The sequence below is a fragment of the Rhincodon typus genome, chromosome 2 (genome assembly GCF_021869965.1).
Source record: "Rhincodon typus isolate 14 chromosome 2, sRhiTyp1.1, whole genome shotgun sequence".
Lineage (NCBI taxonomy): Eukaryota > Metazoa > Chordata > Chondrichthyes > Orectolobiformes > Rhincodontidae > Rhincodon > Rhincodon typus.
Window position 1 is genome coordinate 106256126 of NC_063333.1, and position 20603 is coordinate 106276728.

Consider the following 20603-nt stretch of genomic DNA (forward strand, 5'->3'; position numbering starts at 1 on the left):
GTTCCCAGCCACCATCAGTTCTGAGGAAGGGTCACCGGACCCGAAACGTTAACTCCGTTTTTACCTTCACAGATGCTGCCAGACCTGCTGAGCTTTTCCAGCAATGTTGTTTTCGTTCCTGATTTACAGCATCTGCAGTTCTTTCGGTTTTTACTTAAAGTTTGTGGGACATGTGGTCTGTTGTGCTCACTGCAAAGCTCTCTCGCATTCCAAGATCTTTGCAAATCTTGTGGTGCAGAAAGGACAATGGGCTCATCTAAGCAAAGAATTAGGTTCCAAGGATGCAACCAGAGATTACAATACACCTAAACAAAATACATGCAGTATACTGGAATGCAGTAGAGACCTGCATAAGACTTTGTACATATATGATGGACCAGGATACAGATTCAGAATGGAAGAGGCAGAAGGCAAATATGTTTTCCACGTTGTGAATCTGACACATTGTGTGAACAGAATCAAACAGTTAAAAAGCTTTTGCCACAATGAAAATGATATGTCTGAAGAAAATTGGGAAACAAACATTCAAGTCCAAAGTGGGCCATAGGATCTACAGCAATCATATCAATCAGAATTCTGAAGGATATGTACCTGAACCATTGGAAGTCAATGAGACAATCGACAACTGCACAATTAACTGCATATAATGGGATACCCATCAAAAAATTAGTATATTGGCAATGAAACGCAGCTCTGGCCATTTTGCATGGAAATCACCAATATTTTTATCCAGTGAACACGAATGGACCAGCAATAGCAAAATTATCACTTTGTATAGAACTCAACATTGTGACAATTTACAAAGTCACCAACACAACAATCGCAACAATAGAAATCAAGATTACTCGCATTGAGTTGGTCCAGTCGCATTTGGTGCCACAGGAAAGTTCAAACTTGGTACTGTTTTGTACCTCAGAGAAAGTGCAAGTGTAGGGTTCATATGCAAGAGAAGCTCGAGATGTAGCTTGACAACATGGAAAGTAATTGTATTAGCTGACATGTAGGTCAGCACACAGACGAGTGAAGTTTTATTATGCATGTGCTAAAGAAAATTGGCATTATCAAATTATGTTGGAACGCAAGACATCTAAGTCTTTCTTTAAAGAGATATCCACACACAATCCCATCTGAAATAACTCCACAGAGACGGACATCCCATCACCACACTTTGGCACGCTGCCTTCATTGCTCAGTCCTTTGAGTATATGAGTTAGGGAGATATGTTGAGGTTGTACAGGACATCAGTGAGGTCTCTTCTGGAATACTGTGTCCAGATCTGATTGCACAGTTATAAGAAGGATATTATTAAGCTGGAGAGGGTTCAGAAGAGATTTACTAGGATGTTGCCAGATTTGGAAGGTTTAAGTTATAAAGAAAGGCTGGATAGGCTGGACTTTTTTTACTGGAGCATAGGATGTTGATTGGTGACATGGTAGAAGTTTATAAAATAATAAGAGGTATAGATGGAGTTAATGGTTGCTGTCTTTTCCCAAGGATGGAGGATTTTAAGACAAGGGGGTACATTTTTAAGGTGAGAGGAGAGAGATTTAAAGAAAAGACATGAGGGGCATTTCTTTTTACACAGAGGGTGGTTCACATGTGGAATGAACTTCCTGAAGGAGTGGTGGACATGGTTGCAATTACATTAAAAGACATTTGGATAAGTACATGAATAGGAAAGGTTTGGAAGGATATTGGCCAGGAGCAGACAGGTGGGAGAAGTTTAGCTTGGGATTATGTTCGGCATGGGTTGGTTGGACCGAAGGGTCTGTTTCCCTGCTGTAGGACTCTATGACGCAATGACTCTATGATCAAGGCACCCTTTATTTGCACCTGGAAAGTCCTTGACACTGATCCAACTCCCTGAGAGCCAGCTGTCAAAGTGACCATGTCACCCATGGCTCACTGATTGGACCCGATCAACAGCCGCAATCAGGGAACTCATATTTTGTGAAGTCCACCGGACTGACCTTGTCACAGTCACTACATCCCCTCTCCATCATTTTTCTGTCGCCCCTCCTGGAGCTTTTTAGCACTGGGTCAGGTTTCTCTAATGCTGCCTCTTTTACAGGCGACATGTAATACACAGCAGCTCACCTCTTGTGCTCGGAGCATCTCGAAAGAAATTCATTCTCTTCTTCAGGTAGCAATGACATCTAGGCAGCAACATCCGTTGTATCAGTCTCAGATTCTGAGGTATCTTTAACACTTGATGAAGAGGGAGAATCCACGGTTTCTGGAACAGTCAAAATGGCTGTCAAGGAGCAGGGCATGTTTTGCTCCCGCACCATTTGTGAGTTTGCAGCTTTCATATGGACCACTTGCTTGTTCAGGGCCATCGCACTTATTCAAACTTTATACATCACTGGACCTGACCTTGTATCGACCATAACTCTTACTCATGTAGGGCTATCCCATGGGTCCTATAGCAAACTTTGCTCCCTGAAGTAAACTGTCGCTCTCGCTTGGCAGAATCTGTGTCTGGCATTGGTGTTCATGATGTTGTTTCAGCCTCCACCCCCTCCTCCTGCCCTCCCACCCCCCTCCCACTGCCCTCCCCCCATGACCAGGAAGATCAGATTGAACCTGTTGTGGTGTCTTCTCCATATTAGCAACTCTGCTGGAGCTATCCCTGTAGTTACATAATGGGTGGTCATATAATCAACTAGGAAACCGAGACAGTTTGGTAGCCAATGTAGCTTGTTTCTTTAAGCTTTCCTTCAAAGTTTGCACTGGTCTTTCTGCCAGACCTTAGGATGATGGATGGAATGGAGCTGTCCTTATATGTCAAATACCATTTGACTTTCGGAAATTCCCCGCTGGTAAAAGATGGTCCATTATCTGTGGCTAACACTTCTGGGAGCCTGTGTTTTGCAAAAGATGCATGGAATTTTTCTGTCGTCATCCCCGTGTTTGACAAATGAACGCTATGCACATCCAGTACTTTGAGTGGGCAACCACAATGACCAAGAACATTGACCCCATGAAAGAATCTGCACAGTTGATGCGTAACCGAGTCCAGGGTTTACCCAGCCTTTCCATGAATGTGGTGTAGCTGCTAGAGGTAATTTTTGTCCTTGTTGGCATGCTGGGCACTGCCCCACCAATGCAGCTATGTCTGCATCCAATCCTGGCCACCAGACATAACTTCTTGCCAACATCTTCATTTTGGAAACCCCTGAATGACCTTGGTGGAGCTCAGCCAGTATCTGGCAGCGACCTTTACTCAGGACAATCACTCTTGCTCCCCATAATAATTTGCCATCCTCAACTGTGATCTTGTCTTTCTGGATCCAAAAAGATTTCAATTCTGGTTGTGATGGCCCTTTGGTTTCCCCCATCACCACCAGCTGGTTCAGTTTTACCAGGACCTGATCTTTCAGTGTCCACAGTCCAATATTGTCAGCTGTGACTGGAAGTTTTACCAGAAAATTTAAAACCATTTCGGTCTCTTCCAGTGATGGGGTGTGGCTCAATGCATCTTGCTACTTGGCCTCTCGGACAGTGTTCCAATTTGTAATAATATGGACTTTAATATTAGAGCCCACCGCTGAATTTGGCCTGAAGTTATGGGCAGCACTGCCTTATCTTGTTTAAGTAGACCTAACAGTGGTTTGTAGTACATTATTATTATAGATTTACGCCTGTAAAGGTATTGGTGGAACTTGCTGACTCCAAATATGACCGCCAAACCTTCCTTCTCTATCTGGGGGTATTTACACTCTGCATTAGCCAAAGTTCTGGATGCATATGCTTTTGGGGAGTTGTCTCCATTGGGCCACCTATGAGCTAATGTAGGGATGCATCGCAGATCAATACCAGATCTTGCATGGGATCACAGTGTGCCAACACCATAGATAGCTGTTTCTTCACTTCCCTGAAAGCTATGGCTTGACTATGCGACCATTTCCAAGGCTGACTCTTTTATAATCCTAGTCACTGACTACTTTTCCAATCATTTAACAGATGAAAGGACAATTCAAGTGCATCCATGGTAGACCCAATGAGTGCAATATTCAGTCTATTTTGTACAACTGAAGAGATCACATCTGACAAAGGTTGCAATATACATAGACCTTTTAGTGACATTTGTACTAAATGGTGGAAAAACCATGTGACAGTCTTATCACATAATCCCAGATCCAACGATCAAGCCAGGCAAATAATTTGCCCCACTAAGGCAGGGTGACAAAACAGGATCTTCACGCCCCTGATGGGGGTGGTGGTGATGAGGTTGGGGCATAAGCAGTGTCAGGGAGACTTAGGTTTCAGCTAGAGTAAGACAAAAACTGAGAAGGTACAGGAAGCCTGAAAAGGTGGGGGAAGGGATCAGGAAGCCTGCACTGGGAGCAAAGAGGAGGGGAGGTCTCCTTTACACCTGCGAATGATGGGAAAGCTGGGGGATGAATAGGAGGCCACAGGGCCATGGGAGAAGAGGAAATTGCTAAGAGAAAATTAAATAAACTCATTTTATTCTGTTGTGCAGGTTGTTTTACTTTACAGCCGGGCAGTGCCATTGATGTCAGTTTTCCTCCTGTTCTTTGCTCCACCTAGAGATGGCTTTCATTGGATATCTGCATTTTGAAGAAGCATCTATCTACAGAATGATGTCTTTTTCTCTGTTGCAATATGATAGATGTGCATTCTTGAATACTTCTTCTTTGAGTTTGTTGAAACTTCTCTCATGTGTTACTGACCACCAAGGCAAAGAACAGAAATCACGGGCATCACCTGGAAGAAATATTGGTCTTGGACAATAAGGAGAGAGGAGATAAAGGGCAGGTATTACTCCTCCTGCATCTGCATGGGAAGGTACCATGGGAAGAGGATGAGATGTTGGCATAGGCGCACACACATGCCCCAGCCTTTGATCGGAGCACAGTAGCCTCACTTAACTCAAGTACTGCAGGCACTTTTGAGCCCTGGTTATTGGATCCTGATGTACCCTTATTTGGTAGTCAACATTTTCTCTCATCAGCCTTTGTGTGGGTTTCTGTCTTCATTTTTCTACAGCCAAGAATTCCAGCTCTCCCTCCCTGCTGTAGTTGACAGCATTCTCAACCTGGTCTAACCCATTTCTCACCTGTCCCTATTCCCATCCTTCCTAAACAGTGGTCAGTTTTCCCTTGTCCTCATTTTCCATACCACCAAACTCCACATTCAAAGAAGCATCCCCAACAATTCCCGCCATCTTCAGAATAATCAGGCCACCAAATATATATATTCCTTCCTTCTCTTGTCAGCATTTCAAAGGCTTGTGAAGCAATCGGTTTATTCCACAAGCATGACCCCAAATGTCCAGTTGCATAATGCTTTAATTTGCCACCTTGATCTCATAACTCAGATTTCTGTTTCCTTGCAGTGTTCCAACAAGGCTCAACGCAAACTTAAGGAATTGCATCTCATCTTCCAATGATATATACCTTACAGCCCTCTGGACTCAGAACACAGAACATTGAACATAGAACACAGAACAGTACAGGCCCTTCGGCCCGTGATGTTGTGGCGACCTATTATCCTACTAAGATCAATCTACCCTGCATACCCTACATTTTATCATCCTCCATGTGCCTATCCAAGAGTCGCTTAAAAGTCTCTAAAGTATCTGACTCCACTACCACTGCCGGCAGCGCATTCCACACGCCCACCACTCTCTGTGTAAAGAACCTACCTCTGACATCTCCCCAATACCTTCCTCCAATCACCTTAAAATTATGCCCCCTTGTAATGGTCATTTCTGCCCTGGGAAAAAGTCTCTGACTATCCACTCTATGTCTCTCATCATCTTGTACACCTCTATCAAGTCACCTCTCATCCTTCTTCGCTCCAATGAAAAAAGCCTCAACTCCCTCAATCTTTCCTCATAAGATCTGCCCTCCAGTCCAGGCAGCATCCTGGTAAATCTCCTCTGGACCCTCTCTAAAGCTTCCACATCTTTCCTATAATGAGGTGACCAGAACTGAACGCAATATTCCAAGTGTGGTCTAACCAGAGTTTTAAAGAGCTCCAGCATAACTTCATAGCTCTTAAAATCAATTCCCCTGCCAATGAAAGCCAACACACCATTCACCTTTTTTACAACCCTATCAACTTGGGTAGCAACTTTGAGGGATCTATGGACGTGGACCCCAAGATCCCTCTGTTCCTCCACACTGCCGAGAATCCTGCCATTAACCCTGTATTCTGCATTCAAATTCGACCTTCCAAAATGAATCAGTCACAATTGACTTCAAACTTTTAAACATGACCTCTGCAGCCTCCACAACTCCTCATCCCCATTTTGATTTTTTTAACTATGTGTTAGTCTGAATCTTGATTATCATGTTTTTGCTTTTGGACAGAGCTGTTTACTCTTCTGCAATTCACATGCACTCTGGACAAATGCTTTTATAGTCTTTACTACAACCATTTATTCCTTTGCCATTTGTTCCAAGACATCTTTGTCTCTTTCTCTCATTGTTTCTTTACTCTAATACAGATCTTCTCTTTTGTTCTTCCTCTCCCAGCCCCCTATTTCATTGGCAGGAGAATCCATCACATTTTTATCTTCCTTCAGTCCTGAAGCAGATATATTTGTATGAAAATGTTAACTCTGTTTCTCTCTTCACAGATATTGCCAGATCTACTGATCAGATGATGTCTGCATTTCCTTGTATGTTGTTCATGATCGAGATGGTAGGAAAAAAAAATTCCCAATTGAAGAAATAATACTTGCAATCTGAATGTACAAAGTTAGCAACAACAGCCCTAAAAGTTTTATTTATATAGCATTTTCAATGTAGTAAAAATTCAGAAGGTGCTTCAGAGGATCATAAATTTGATATTAGGGTTTTTAAATAAGTTTTGTTTTAATTTGTCCTTGGTATGTGGGCATTGCTGGCTAGGCCAACATTTACTGCCTATCCCTAATTATCCAGGAGAAGGTGGTGATGAGCTACCTTCTTAAACAGCTGCAATCCTTGGGGTGCAGGTGCACCCACAATGCTGTTAAAGAAGGGGTCTGCGGAGTCTGATGAAGTGACAGTGAAGGAACAGTGATATTCTTAGTCAGGGCGGTGTGTGGCTCAGAGGAACTTGCAGGTGGTGCTGTACCTATGCATCTGCCTCCTTGATGCTTTAGGTGGTACACGTCGCAGTTTTGGAAATACTTAACTTCTGAAGCAGCATTAGCAATTAGCTGATATGAAAATTGATGACTATGCAAAGGTATTCCAGGAACTGAAAGACAAAAAAGGTATTTAACAAATAATTACATAAAATTTCTAATTTCAGGAATTGCAATGAGGTTATTCTTGTAGTAATCCTAACAATGCTACCTGCATTGACAATAAATAATCATCAAAATGTAAAACAGTACAAGTAAAATTTAGTCAACACACACTTAGCATATCATTTCTGATGCAGGTACATGTCTGGCATTTAATCAAAAAGTTGAATTCAGTGGACTTATTTCTTGCAAGCTGATAGATGGATATTAGGGCAAAGACACCTGTCTATCTGTTTTGGACATGAAACGTTACAATGTTCCCTTTATTCACACAGCCTGAAAAATGAACAAACACTGTGTTTTATCAAAGAAAAGTACTGTTTCTCATTGAATGCCTTTTGATATTGGTTGTCAAGCAGGCTAACTCAAAATTACCATTTCCTCAGCATTATCAATAGAACTGTACTATCTGTTGACAATAGTTCAAATTGCCTTTTGAAGTACATTTTAATTAGGCCAGAGCTTCTTTGAAAGGTAGATTATATTACATTCACAGCCTATGTGGACAGATATTGTATTTGAGAATCTGCTGCCTCTGGGAGAGTATAATTCTAATCAGGCCCACTTGTATTACAGCTGATGATTATCAGGTTGTAGGTGGACTGGAAGTCTTTCATGCAGACCAGAATAATTGCGGTTTAAAAGCAAAACTCAAAGTGCTTGTGCAATGTAAACTTTCATGCCTGAAGACAGAACTGTTCGAAGCAACTCTTTACTGGCTGGTTGACTATGTGCTGGTATAAATAGTGAAAAACCGTTTTTAATCATGTACATTCTATGGTATTGTGCATAATGGCAGCTTTTAATACCAGCTAAACCAATAAATGAGTTTAGGAGATTACCACAGTTGCATGCTATCTTTGCTTCTCATAAGCAATGACTGTGAAAGGAAATATTGAGACCACAAAACAGTAATCACAGAAATTTTACGTAAAACCTGTGACTAAACTTTAATTGACCCACATCCTGTTACACAACATAGAGTCATAGAGTCATACAGTATGGAAACAGACCCTTCGATCCAACAAGTCCATGTCGAACATAATCCCAAATTAAACATGTCCCACCTGCTTGCTCCTGGACCATATCCCTCCAAATGTTTCCTATTCATGTATCTATTCAAATGTCTTTTAAATATTGTAGTGCAGCATCCACGTCTTCCTCAGGAAATTCATTCCACACGTGAACAACCCTCTGTGTAAAAAATTTTCCCCTCATGCCTTTTTTAAATCTCTCCCCTCTCACCTTAAAAATGTTCCCCCTTGCCTTGAAATCTCGGATCCTAGAGAAAAGCCAACTACCATTAACTCTATCTATACCTCTTATTATTTTATAAACTTCTATCAGGACCCCTGTCAACTTCCTACACTCCAGTGAAAAAAGTTTCAGCCTATCCAAGACTTTCTTTATAACTCAAACTTTGTATACCCGGCAACATCCTGGTAAATCTCTTCTGAACCCTCTGCAGCATGATAATATCCTTCCTATAACTGGGCAAACAAAACTGAACACAGTATTCCAAAAGAGGCTTCACCAATGTCCTGTACAACCTCATCATGACTTCCCAGCTCATACACACAAAGGACTGAGAACTGAAGACAAACATGCCAAACGTCTTTTTAACCACCTGTTTATATAAGATGCAAACTTCAAAGAATTATGTACCTGCACCCTTAGGTCCCTCTGTTCTACAACGCCACCCAAAGTCCTAGCATTAATTGTATATGCCCTACCTTTGTTGGTTGTACCAAAACACAATACCTTATATTTATCCAAATAGAACTCCATCTGATATTTTTCAGCCCAATGATCCATTTGATCAAGATCCCTTTGTAATCTTAGAAAACCCTCTTCAATGTCTACTAAGCCACCAATTTTGGTGTAATGTGCAAATTTACTAACCGTGCCTTTTACATTTTCATACAAATAATTTATATAAGTTACAAAGAGGACCCAGAACTGATCCCTGTGGAACACCACTGTTCACAGGCCTCCAGTCTGAAAGCAACCCTCCACTGTTACTCTCTGTCTCCTGCAATTAAGCCAATTATGTATCCAATTGGCAAGCTCACCCTGAATCCCATGTGACCTAACTTTTCTAATTAATCTTCCATGCAGAACCTTGTCAAAGGCTTTACTAAAATCCAAATAAACAACATCTACTGTACTGCCATCATCAATCTTTTTGGTAATTTCCTCAAAAAACTCAATCAAGTTTGTGAAACATGATTTTCCTTGCACAAAACCATGCTGACTATCGCTAATCAATTTTTGTCTCTCTAATTGTCCATAAATTGTATCCTTTATAATCACCTCCAACAATTTACGCACAAGCGAAGTCAGACTTATAGGTCTATAGTTCCCTGTTTCTCCTTGCAAACTTTTTTAAACAAAGGTACAACATTATCCACTCTCTAGCCGTCAGGCACCTCACCCCTAGTTACAGATGATTTAAATATTTCTGCAGGGGGTCTCACAAATTCCTCCCTTACTTCCCACAATGTTCTGGGATACATTAGATCAGGTCCCAGAGATTTATCCATCTTTATATTCTTTAAGACCTCCCGAAATTCCTTTTCTGTGATGTGAACTGTTTTTAAAACATCGAAGTTTATTTCTGTGCCCTCAACTGCAGCTCAGGACCTCTTGTTGCTATAATCTGTTACATATTCGACCATACATGCAGGTTTCATCCCAAAATATATTTCCAGAGTCTAAATGCATAGGATCTAAGTTCGTGGATATCTCACATTATGCTTCCTAAGAGTTACGGCTATGTTACATTAAGAATATTTCGCATAATATTTGCTGATAATGTATTTTATACCGCAATAAGTAACTTTATCAATCAAATAAACCAAGTTGTCCAGGAGAATAAGGATTCAAATATTTCCAACAAATGTTCAATCATACATTAATCACATAAAAAGCATTTTACATCTTAGAGTTCTTAAATATCTTTGTTAACAGATTCTGTTCCGAGAACAAAAAAAAATTCATCTACCCTCTAATGTTTAAAAACAAGGAGCTATGAGAAAATTGCAAAATGTTTACAGCACAGAAGGCACTATTCAGTCCGTCAACCCTGCCAGATAAAATGGGTGTTCAATCATACTCGAAAATGCTCAAAACTGCAATAGGCATCAACAGACATGAAATGGTGTGATGTGGAATGAGTCCTAATTGCAGATAATCATGCTTGAGCAATCAAGGAGATGAAAGTGATCACAGCTTGTTAAATTTGTTTGCAGGCATAGAGGCATCAAATGCAGTTTGCTACATTTTACAATATGCACAAAAATAATCAAATCTTTGTTGCATATTTTCAGTTTTTTTTTCTCAGCAGCTTCCTTCACCCCTTCCATTTGACATGCTGTCCATTTTGTTTATCTTCTGACACCTCTGTGTCCATTCTGCCAGAGTGGCCCAAGTGCCCACTCTGCCAGGATGAGCAACACTGTGGAAAATTAGGCATATTCTGCCAAATGAGTGGCGATGGGGAGGTGATAAACCAATAGTCAATGAACGTAATTGTATCAAATTGAAGAAGTAAGAGTGTGGAATATCTAAATTTAAAAATTCAATTTTGCAACTCACCAACTTGCCAAGTCTCCACTAACAGCAGCTTCCAAATCTGTGATCTCAACCGTATAGAAGGACAAGGGCAACAGATGCATAGAACATCACCAGCTGCAAGTTCTCCACTGAGGCACGTACCATCCTAACTTGAGAGAATTACAAAATACTTACAACAGAGAAGGAGGCCATTAAGCCCATCATTCCTACCAGAAAAAAATGAGAATTTGATCGTACTCTAAGATATTCGAAACTGCAATAGACATTGATGGGCATCAAATGGTGTGATTTGGCATGAGAACTGATCACAGATAATCATGCTGCCATTGGGTGAAAAGGAGTAGCTAGTGTAATGTTGAGCAAGTAATCATTGTTAATTGTCATAAACATCTATCTGATTTACTAATGTCCTTCCGGGAAGGAAATCTGCCATCCTTACTGGCCAGGCATACATGTGATTCCAGACTCGCAGCAATGTGGTTCATTCTTCATTGCACTAAGAAATGACCTCACAAACCACAGTTCAAGAACAAAAACAGTAGTTGTTGGAAAAGTTCAGCATGTCTGGCAGCATCTATGAAGAAAAGATCAGAGTTAGCGTTTCGGATCCGTTCACCCTTCCTCAGAATGATAGTAGCTGGGAAAAGGTTGGTTTATATGCAGAAAATAGGGAGGAGGATGGTGTAGGGAGTAAACGACCAGATAGAGCCTGAAGAGAGAGAAGAGCAGTTGGATAGACAAAGGAGTTGATAATGATCTGGCTAGGAGGGTGAATAGTTGTTAATGGGTTCTATTAGTGTCTAACAATAAGTAGTGTGTAATGGTAGGCTATGTGATAACAAGGCCTGATGTGTGAGGTAAGGGTCTAGGACATGGGACAGTTCAGGCCCTAAAATTAATGAACTTGGTATTGAGTCCAGAGGGCTGCAAAGTCCCCAAGTGGAAATTGAGGTGTTGTCCGTCCAGATTGTGTTGAGCTTTGCTGGAACACTGCAACAAGCCAGCAACAAAGATGTTGGCCAGGGTACAGGATGTTGTGTTAAAGTGGCAGGCAACAGGTAGCTCAGGGTGTTTTTTGCGAGCAGAATGTAGATGTTCTGCGAAGCGGTCACCCAAACTATGCAGTAGACTAAATCCTGGGAAGTGCAGGTGAAGCGTTGCTTCACCTGGAAGGTATGTTTGGGCCCTTGGATAGTGGGGAGGGACAAGGTAAATGGGCAGGTGTTGCACTTTCACCGGTTGTAGGGGAAGGTGCCCTGGGGCTGTGGGGAGTTGTTGGAGGTAAAGGAAGAGTGGACCAAGGTGTCCCGGTGGGAATGGTCCCTGCGGAAGATGGACAAGGGAGGGGAAGGGAATATGTGTCTGGCGGTGGCATCTCGCCGGAGGCAGCAGCAGTGGTGTCTGATGATCTTCTGGCTGTGGATACTGGTGAGATGGTAGGTAAGGACAAGGGGAACTCTATTGCTATTGTGGGACTGAAGGGAAAGGGTGAGGGCAGAAGTGCTGGAGATGGATCGGACTCAATTGAGGTCCCTGTCGGCAACGGTGCTGGGGAATCCCCAGTTGAGGAAGAAGGTGGACATTTCAGAGGCTCCCTTGTCGAAGTTGCAATGGAGACAGAGGAACTGAGAGAATGGGATGGAGTCTTTATACGAAGCAGTGTGTGAGCATGTATAGTCCAGGTAGCTGTGGGAGTCAGTGAATTTAGAGTGGATATTAGTGGCTAGTCTATCCCCAGAAATGGAAACAGAGATGACAAGGAAGGGAAGGGAGGAGTCAAAGGTAAACCGGGTGAAAGTGAGGGCGCGGTGGAAATTGGAAGCGAAATCGATTAACTTTTCCAATTCTGGACGAGACAGGGAAGTAGCACTGATAATATCTTCAATATGTTGGAGAAAGAGTTGTGGGTGAGGGCTGGAATAGGACTGCAACAAGGAATGCTTCCGTATGCCACAAAGAGACAAGCATAACTGGGGCCCATGCGGGTAGCCATGGCCATCCCTCTGACCTGAAGAAAGTGAGAGGAGTTAAAAAGAGAAATTGTGGAGCATGAGGACAAGCACAGCCAAGTGGAGGAGGGTGGTGGTGGGTGGGGATGTTTTAGTCTTTACTCCGGTAAGAAGTGGAGAGCCCTCAGACCCTCCTGATGAGGAATGGACATGTAAAGGAATTGTATGTCCATGGTACAGAGGAGGCGGCTGGAACCTGCAAACTGGAAGTTTGGAAACCAGAATAAGGCATCAGAGGAATCACAGATGTACGTGGGCAGGGATTGGACCATGGAAGAGAAGACTGATTCAAGGTACGAAGAGATGAGTTGTGTAGGACAAGAGCAGACTGAAACAATGGGTCTATAAATGTTTGTTTCAGCTTACACTCTTTTAAGTTGATTTCTAAAGATTCCAATTGAACACTATTGAGTGAAATAAACATTTGTATTTGATGTGCTTTCAGTGCTGTGAGATTTCATTTCATGGTCATTGATCTTAACAGATCACTTGTAGATTTCAAGCACTGGCTGAATGAACACCAGAACACAAATCCTTGCAAATGAATGTAATCAAATGCTGTTGAATGCAGAATGACACCAATGTTTCTGGTAGAGATATATGTTGAAATAATTGCCATGAGGCCAGCATCCCATCACCAAGTCACCCTTTATTTGTATGTGCACAGGACACCAGCTGTGGCCAGCCAGCTCGAAGTCAGTTCCTGAACTGAGGGTATTCTGAGTTCTCTGTTTATCTTTTTAAATTTTTTTTCCACATGTCCATCCTGGCCTCCTCTAGTGCAACAATAACACCACACGCAAACTGGAGTAACGACACATGATATTCCACCGCAGGAGCCTACGGCCCAATGGCCTAAACATGGAATTCACCAGTTTTAAAATCTCCCCACCCCGGCCTCATCCCTTATCCAACCCTCCCTCTCATCCCTGCTTCCTTGACCTGACACAACCTGTCCATCTTCTCTCCCATCTATCCACCCCCCCATCCCACTGACCAATCCCCACCACCTCCTACCTACATTCACCTATCACCATCCCACCTACCTTCCCCAGCCCCATTCTTCCTCTCTCTATTTACTTCGCAGCTCCCTTCCCCCTCCGCATTTCTGAAGAAGGGTTCTGACCTGAAATGTCAACTTTCCTGCTCCTCTGATGCTGCCTGGCCTGCTGAGTCCCTTTGTGTTGCAGTTTTCTACAGCTTTTCTCCATTTCAACAATTAATCTTTTGTTCTCTCTTCTGAAATGAATAATTTCACATTTTTCCACTTTATACTCCATTTGCCAACTTTTTGCCCACTTACTTAACCTAACAAAATCTCTCTGCAAACTTTCTGTATCCCCCTTGCAATTTGCCTTATCACCTATTTTTGTGTCACCTGTAAATATAGTTACAGATTATTCGCTTCCTTTCTCCTAGTCATCAATATACATTTAAAGAGTTGCAGTCCCAGCACTGATCCCTGTGGAACCCAACTGGTCATAGGTTGCCAACCTGAAAAAAACTTGCTGTTTTTTGCCCATTAGTCAATTCTCTAACCATGTCAATACATTATCTCCAACATCATGGGCTCTTATGTTATGCGTTAATTTTTTGTGAGGTACCTTGTTGAATGACTTCTGGAAGTCCAACTACAACACCGGTTCTTTTCTATCCACTCTGGTTCAGATTTCCTCGAAAACTAGTTAGTCAGACATGATTTCCCCTTCATGACATCATGCCGACTCTGCTTGATTAGATTATGATTTTCCAAATGTGCTGTTATTACTTCCTTGATTCCAATCTTATTCAAATCTTTCTGACAATAGATGTTAGACTAATCACCCTATAGTTACCTGCTTTTTGCTTCCTTCCCTTCTTGAACAGGAATATCACATTGGCAGTTTTCCAATCCTCTGTATTTCCTCAGAATCCAAGGTTTTTTTTTAACATTACAGCAATGCATTCATTATCTCTGTAAAAACTTATTTTTGGGATTTTCAGGTGTAAGCCATAGGGCCGGGGAGTGTATCCACCTCTAGCCCCACTAGTTTGTCTAAAGCTGCTTCTCTGGCATTAACAATGGTACTTAATCCCTCCTGGTATTCTTTAGTATCTTCCGCTGTAAAGACTGATGTAAAAATCTGACTAACTCCTCTGCCAATTCTTTGTTCCCAATAAATATCTCCACCAGTTTCTTTTCCTAAAGGGCATATGTTCACTTTGACCTCTCTCTTCCTATTTAAATATTTGAAGAAACTCTTATCACTTTTTATGTCACTTGCTAAGTTGCCCTCATAGTTTATTTTTTCTCTCTTCATTATTTGTATTGTCCTCTTCTGCTGGTTTATGAATTTATCCCAATTTTCAGGTCTATCGCTGACTTTTGTCTCTTTATGTGTTTCTTCTTTCAACTTTATACTCTCCTTAATTTTCCTCATTAGCCATGATTGGCTTATTCCTCTTTTAGAATCTTGCCTCCTTACTGTGATATATTTTTTCTCAGAATCATGATTACCTCCTTAAATGACTATGACTGCTTGTTTACTGTCTACCTTGCTAATCTATCAGCCCAGTCTACTTTAGCTCTTTTGTCATTTCATTGTAATTTTCTTTATTTAAGTTAAACACAGTTTTTTTCCAACCCAAGCTTCTCATACTCAAACTGAATATTAAATTCAATCAATGTTATGATCACTGCTTCCTCAGGGATCTTTTACTCTGAGCTCATTTATTAAACCTGCTGCATTATCCATTACCAGATCCAGGATAACCTAATCCCTGGTTGGCTCTATTACATATTGCTATAGGAAACTATCCTAATGCACTCTATGAATTCTTTGATGTAGGTACTCTTTTCAACTCGATTGGGCCAATTAACATGAAAATTAAAGTCCCCCATTATATTGCTCCTTTTTTTTACATGTTCCTATTATTTGTTGATTTATACCCTTTCCTATACATGGCTACAGGTTGGGGGTCTATGCACTACTCCTAACACTGTTATCTTTATGTTTTTTTACCTCCGATGACATGGATTCTACATCATCCAAGTCGAGATCATCTCTCACAACCATCTTCATTTTATCTCTTATTAACAGTACTACTTCACCACCTTTTCCTTCCCTCCTGTCTTTCTGAAAGGTCAAAAATTCCTGAATGTTAAGTTTCCCACTCTGATCACCTTGTAAACATGTTTCTGTGATACTTATGAAATCATATCCATTTATCTTGATTTACACCGTCAATTTGTCTGCCTTATTCCGAATACTTTGTGAATTGCACAAAGCCTTTAGGATTGCCTATTTGCCATTTTTAATCATCCAAATTTTTCTTTGTACACCTCTCACCCTTGATTACCTTATCTATTGTTTCACATTTTACTGCTCTTACTTTTATTGTGTTGTTGTTTCTCTTTCCTTTGTCACCCTGCTTAGGTTCGCAGCCCACTGCCATTCTAGTTTAAACCTGCCCCAACAACACTAGCAAATCCTTGCCCTCGGACATGAGTCCCAGTACTGCTTAGATGTAACCCATCCAGTTTGTACTGGCTCCACCTCCCCCAGAACTGATCCCAATGTCTCAGAAATCTGAAACCCCATTCTTTGCACCACCTTTCCATGCATTCCATGCTTTCCATGCATTCTTCCAATGTGTCCTGCTATTACTACCCTAACTAGCACATATCACTGTTAGTAATCCTGAGATCACTACCTTTGCGGTCCTACTTTTTAACTTACTTCCCATACATGCTCATTTCTTTTTTACCTGTCATTAGTACCAATGCATAACACAACCACTGGGCTGTTCACCCTCCCACTTCCGGATGCCCTGTAGCTGCTCTGAGATATCCTTGACCCTAGCCCCAGGGAGGCAACATGCCATCCCGGAATCTCATTTACAACCACAGAAATGCATATCTATTCCCCTTACAATTGCATTCCCACATTTTCTCCATCTCTCCCATTCAGCAGAGCCAACTATGACGCAATAAATTTGGCTGCTATTGTTTTCCCCTGAGAGGCCATTTTTCCCAACAGTATCCAAAGCAGCTTATCTGTTTTACAGGGGAACAGCTACAGGGGGCTCCTGCACTGCCTGCCTAGTCCTCTTGTTCTGCCTGGTGTTTACCCATTCAATTCCTGCCTGTGGAGTCTTAGCCTGCAGTGTGACCACCTCTCAATACATCCTAGCCACAATTCTCTCAGCTGTACGGATGCTCCACAGTGTCCCCATCTGTCATTCCGGCTCCAAACCCAGACTTCCAGGAGCTGCAGCTAGAGAAATTTCCTGCAGACATGCTGGTCCTGTGTACTGGAAATGTTTCCGGTTTCCCACATAGAGCAGAAGGAGCACACCACAGCTTTGAGCTCTCCTGCAATGTTTCTCTGTGTTCTTCCAACCTATATGAGGAGGGATGACCAAAAACTTGATCAAAGATCGTTTAGAGAATGTAAGATTTAGATAGGCAGATAGATTTCATAAGTGAATACTTAAGTGTGGGTCTAATTACTTGGAAGTACCTTAAAAAAGACTACAGAGAAAGATGGTCAGAACTGAAAGAATGAAAAGCCTTGGGGAATATATAAAGCTAGCAAAAGTTGTTGAGATGACAAGGCTTGAGATCATTAAGTGATTCAAACACATTATCTTAGTTTTAATTTGGGAAATTGGGGAGCAAAAACAATGTCATCAAGACAATGGAAATGGGTGAACAGGACTCTGTACAAGCAATGGATGGCAGATGAAACTAAACCCATTTGCGTAGCCCATAACTTAATATTATGGTAATTATACGTTCTGTGAATAAGATGTTCAATGCTACAGCCTATGCCTTTAAGAACTAATAGAATTTGCATGCAGCAAAATCATTTCAATGCACATTTTCATGTAATTTCAAGAGCATCAGTATATTAAGAAACATGAAACAATCACAAATTGGCGATTTGAATAAAAATTACCATGTTACCATGGTAAGTATTCAAGATATCTATTATTCCAAAAGCGGTAAATTCAAAAGCAATCTCAATCCTTTGAAGGAGAAGATATGATAAAGTTCAACACAAAGTAGTTGAAGTTGCATTAAATATCTTTAACAAACAATGGTTATTTTATCAGCACTGGAGATAGTTGAGTGAGTTTCTAGTAACCATGATGGCAAAATGTAAATGAGTTAGAAAATAAACATTATGTTAAAGAATTAGATACATTTGCACAAGTCCTGAACTGCCCAGTGACAGTTTCCTTAAGTTGACCACATCCTTGATAATCTGTGCTTTGTCACTTTCTATTTGCAGCAAATTAACAACGATTCCAGCTGTAGTATTATGACCAAATTAAGTGCAGCCTATTACTGGGCTCTTAATATAAAAGCAGTTCAGCAATTCATGAATCTAAGAGTTCTAATTTAATTTAGTTACAAAATCAGGAAGAATTGTAAAATACAATAATATTTTTCATGGTAAAGTGTAAGAAAATGCAAAATCAGCTTATCAGAGTTCTCACTAGCTTTTACCTGATGGAGCTTTAATTGGAATAATAACAGTTTATCAAATTTCAAAGGCAGAACAAATATTTAAAAGTCTAATCTTATAATCATAGAATCTTTACAGCATAGGAGAAGGCCATTCAAACCATTGTGTCCATGCTGACTTTCCTAAGGAGCAATTTGCATACTAAACCTCGGGTCTCTCCCTCCATTCTCCTACACAGATATTTAGAAACTGTAGAAAAATTCATGGTGCAGGGAGATGCCACCCTGTCCAACATCTCTGTGTCTAATCAGAAACAAACCACCCTGTCTCCTCCAGTGTCCAATGCACAGTTCACATCCTTGGAGGTTATGGGGCATGCAGAGAGCTCCAGACCTCAACCACCCTTTGGATCAAAACATTTTACCTCAACTCCTCTCTAATCCTTCTATTAATCACTTTAAATCCATACCCCCAGTCACCAACTCCTTTTCCTATCCATCCTACACTGGTCCCTCGCAAACCTCCTCTCAGTCTCCCCTGTTCCCAGGAAAGCAACCTAAATTATCCGATCTTTCCTCACAGCTGTATTTTTCCATTCCAGGCAACATCGTTGTAAATCTCCTTTGTATCCTATCTAATGCAAAATAATGAAATGGCTAGAACAGCGTTAGGGAGTTAAACTTCTTCAAGGTCGAAACGTCAGCTTTCCTGCTCCTCTGATACTGCTTGGCCTGCTGTGTTCATCCAGCTCTACACCTTGTTATCGTAGAACAGCGTTAGGGTTAGGGTTAGGGTTGTAACTTAAAATGTGTTTCATATAGCTCCAGCATAACATCTCAGCTCTTATATTTTATGTGCCTTAGCTAATAATGGCAAATAATGTGAATATCTTCTCAACCGTCCCATCGATCTAATCTGTTCCCATCAGGTATCTCTGGACATATACTTTAAGGTCCCTCAAAACCTCTTCACCTCGTAATGTCACCAACTGTTGACCTCCCATATCAACATTGAATTCCATTTGTCACTTTTCTGTCCACAAGATCAGTCCATTGACATCTTCCTCTAGTCTGCATACTGCATGTGATTGATATGTTTATCCCTAGCAGGCAGGGAAGATGCGGTTGAGTGAGGGAGCCATGGTTCTTGAAAGAGGTCGAACGACTGGTTAAGAGGAAGAAGGAGGCTTATGTAAGGTTTAGGAAAAGAGAACGGAAAAGGCTCTACAGGGATACAAGTTAGCCAGGAAGGAGCTGAAGAAAGGGCTTAGGAGAGCTATAAGGGGGCACGAGAAAACCTTGGCGGATAGGATCAAGGAAAACTCCAAGGCTTTTTACACGTTATGTGCAGAACAAGAGAATGACCAGAAAGGGTTGGGCCGATCAAGGATTGTAAAGGGAATTTGTGCACAGAGCCTAAAGAGATTGGAGAAGTCCTTAATGAATACTTTTCTTCAGTATTCGCAACTGAGAGGGACCTAGTTGTAGAGGAGGACGTTGTGAAACAGGCAGGTAGGCTACAGGAGGTTGATGTTAGTAAAGAAGATGTGCTAGGAATTCTGAGGAAGTTGAAGATAGATAAGTCCCCCGGGCCTGATGGGATTTATCTAAGGATGCTATGGGAAGCGAGGGACGAGATCACAGGGCCTTTTTGTCCTCACTGTCCACGGGTATAGTGCCGGAAGATTGGAAAGAGGCAAACGTCATTCCCTTGTTCAAAAAAGGGAACAGGGATAACCCCAGAAATTACAGACCAGTTAGTCTTACGTCAGCGATGGGCAAATTATTGGAAAGGGCTCTGAGAGATAGGATTTATGATCACTTGGAAAGGCACAATTTGATTCGTGATAGTCAGCATGGATTTGTGAGGGGTAGATCATGCCTCACAAACCTTATTGAATTCTTTGAAGAGGTGACCAAACACGCGGATGAAGGTGGAGCAGTGGATGTGGTATACATGGATTTAAGAAAGGCATTTGATAAGGTTCCCCCTGGTAGGCTCATGCAGAAGGTAAGGAGGCTTGGGATAGGGGGAAATGTGGCAGATTGGATTCAGAATTGGCTGACCCTTAAAAGACAAAGGGTGGTAGTGGATGGAAAATATTCAACATGGTGCTCAGTTATGAGTGGTGTACCACAAGGATCTGTTCTGGGTCCTCTTCTATTTGTGATTTTTGACAATGATTTGGATGAAGGAGTGGAAGGGTGGATTAGCAAGTTCGCGGACGATATGAAGGTGAGTCATGTTGTGGACAGTGCGGAGGGCTGTTCTAGGTTACAAAGGGACATTGATAGGATG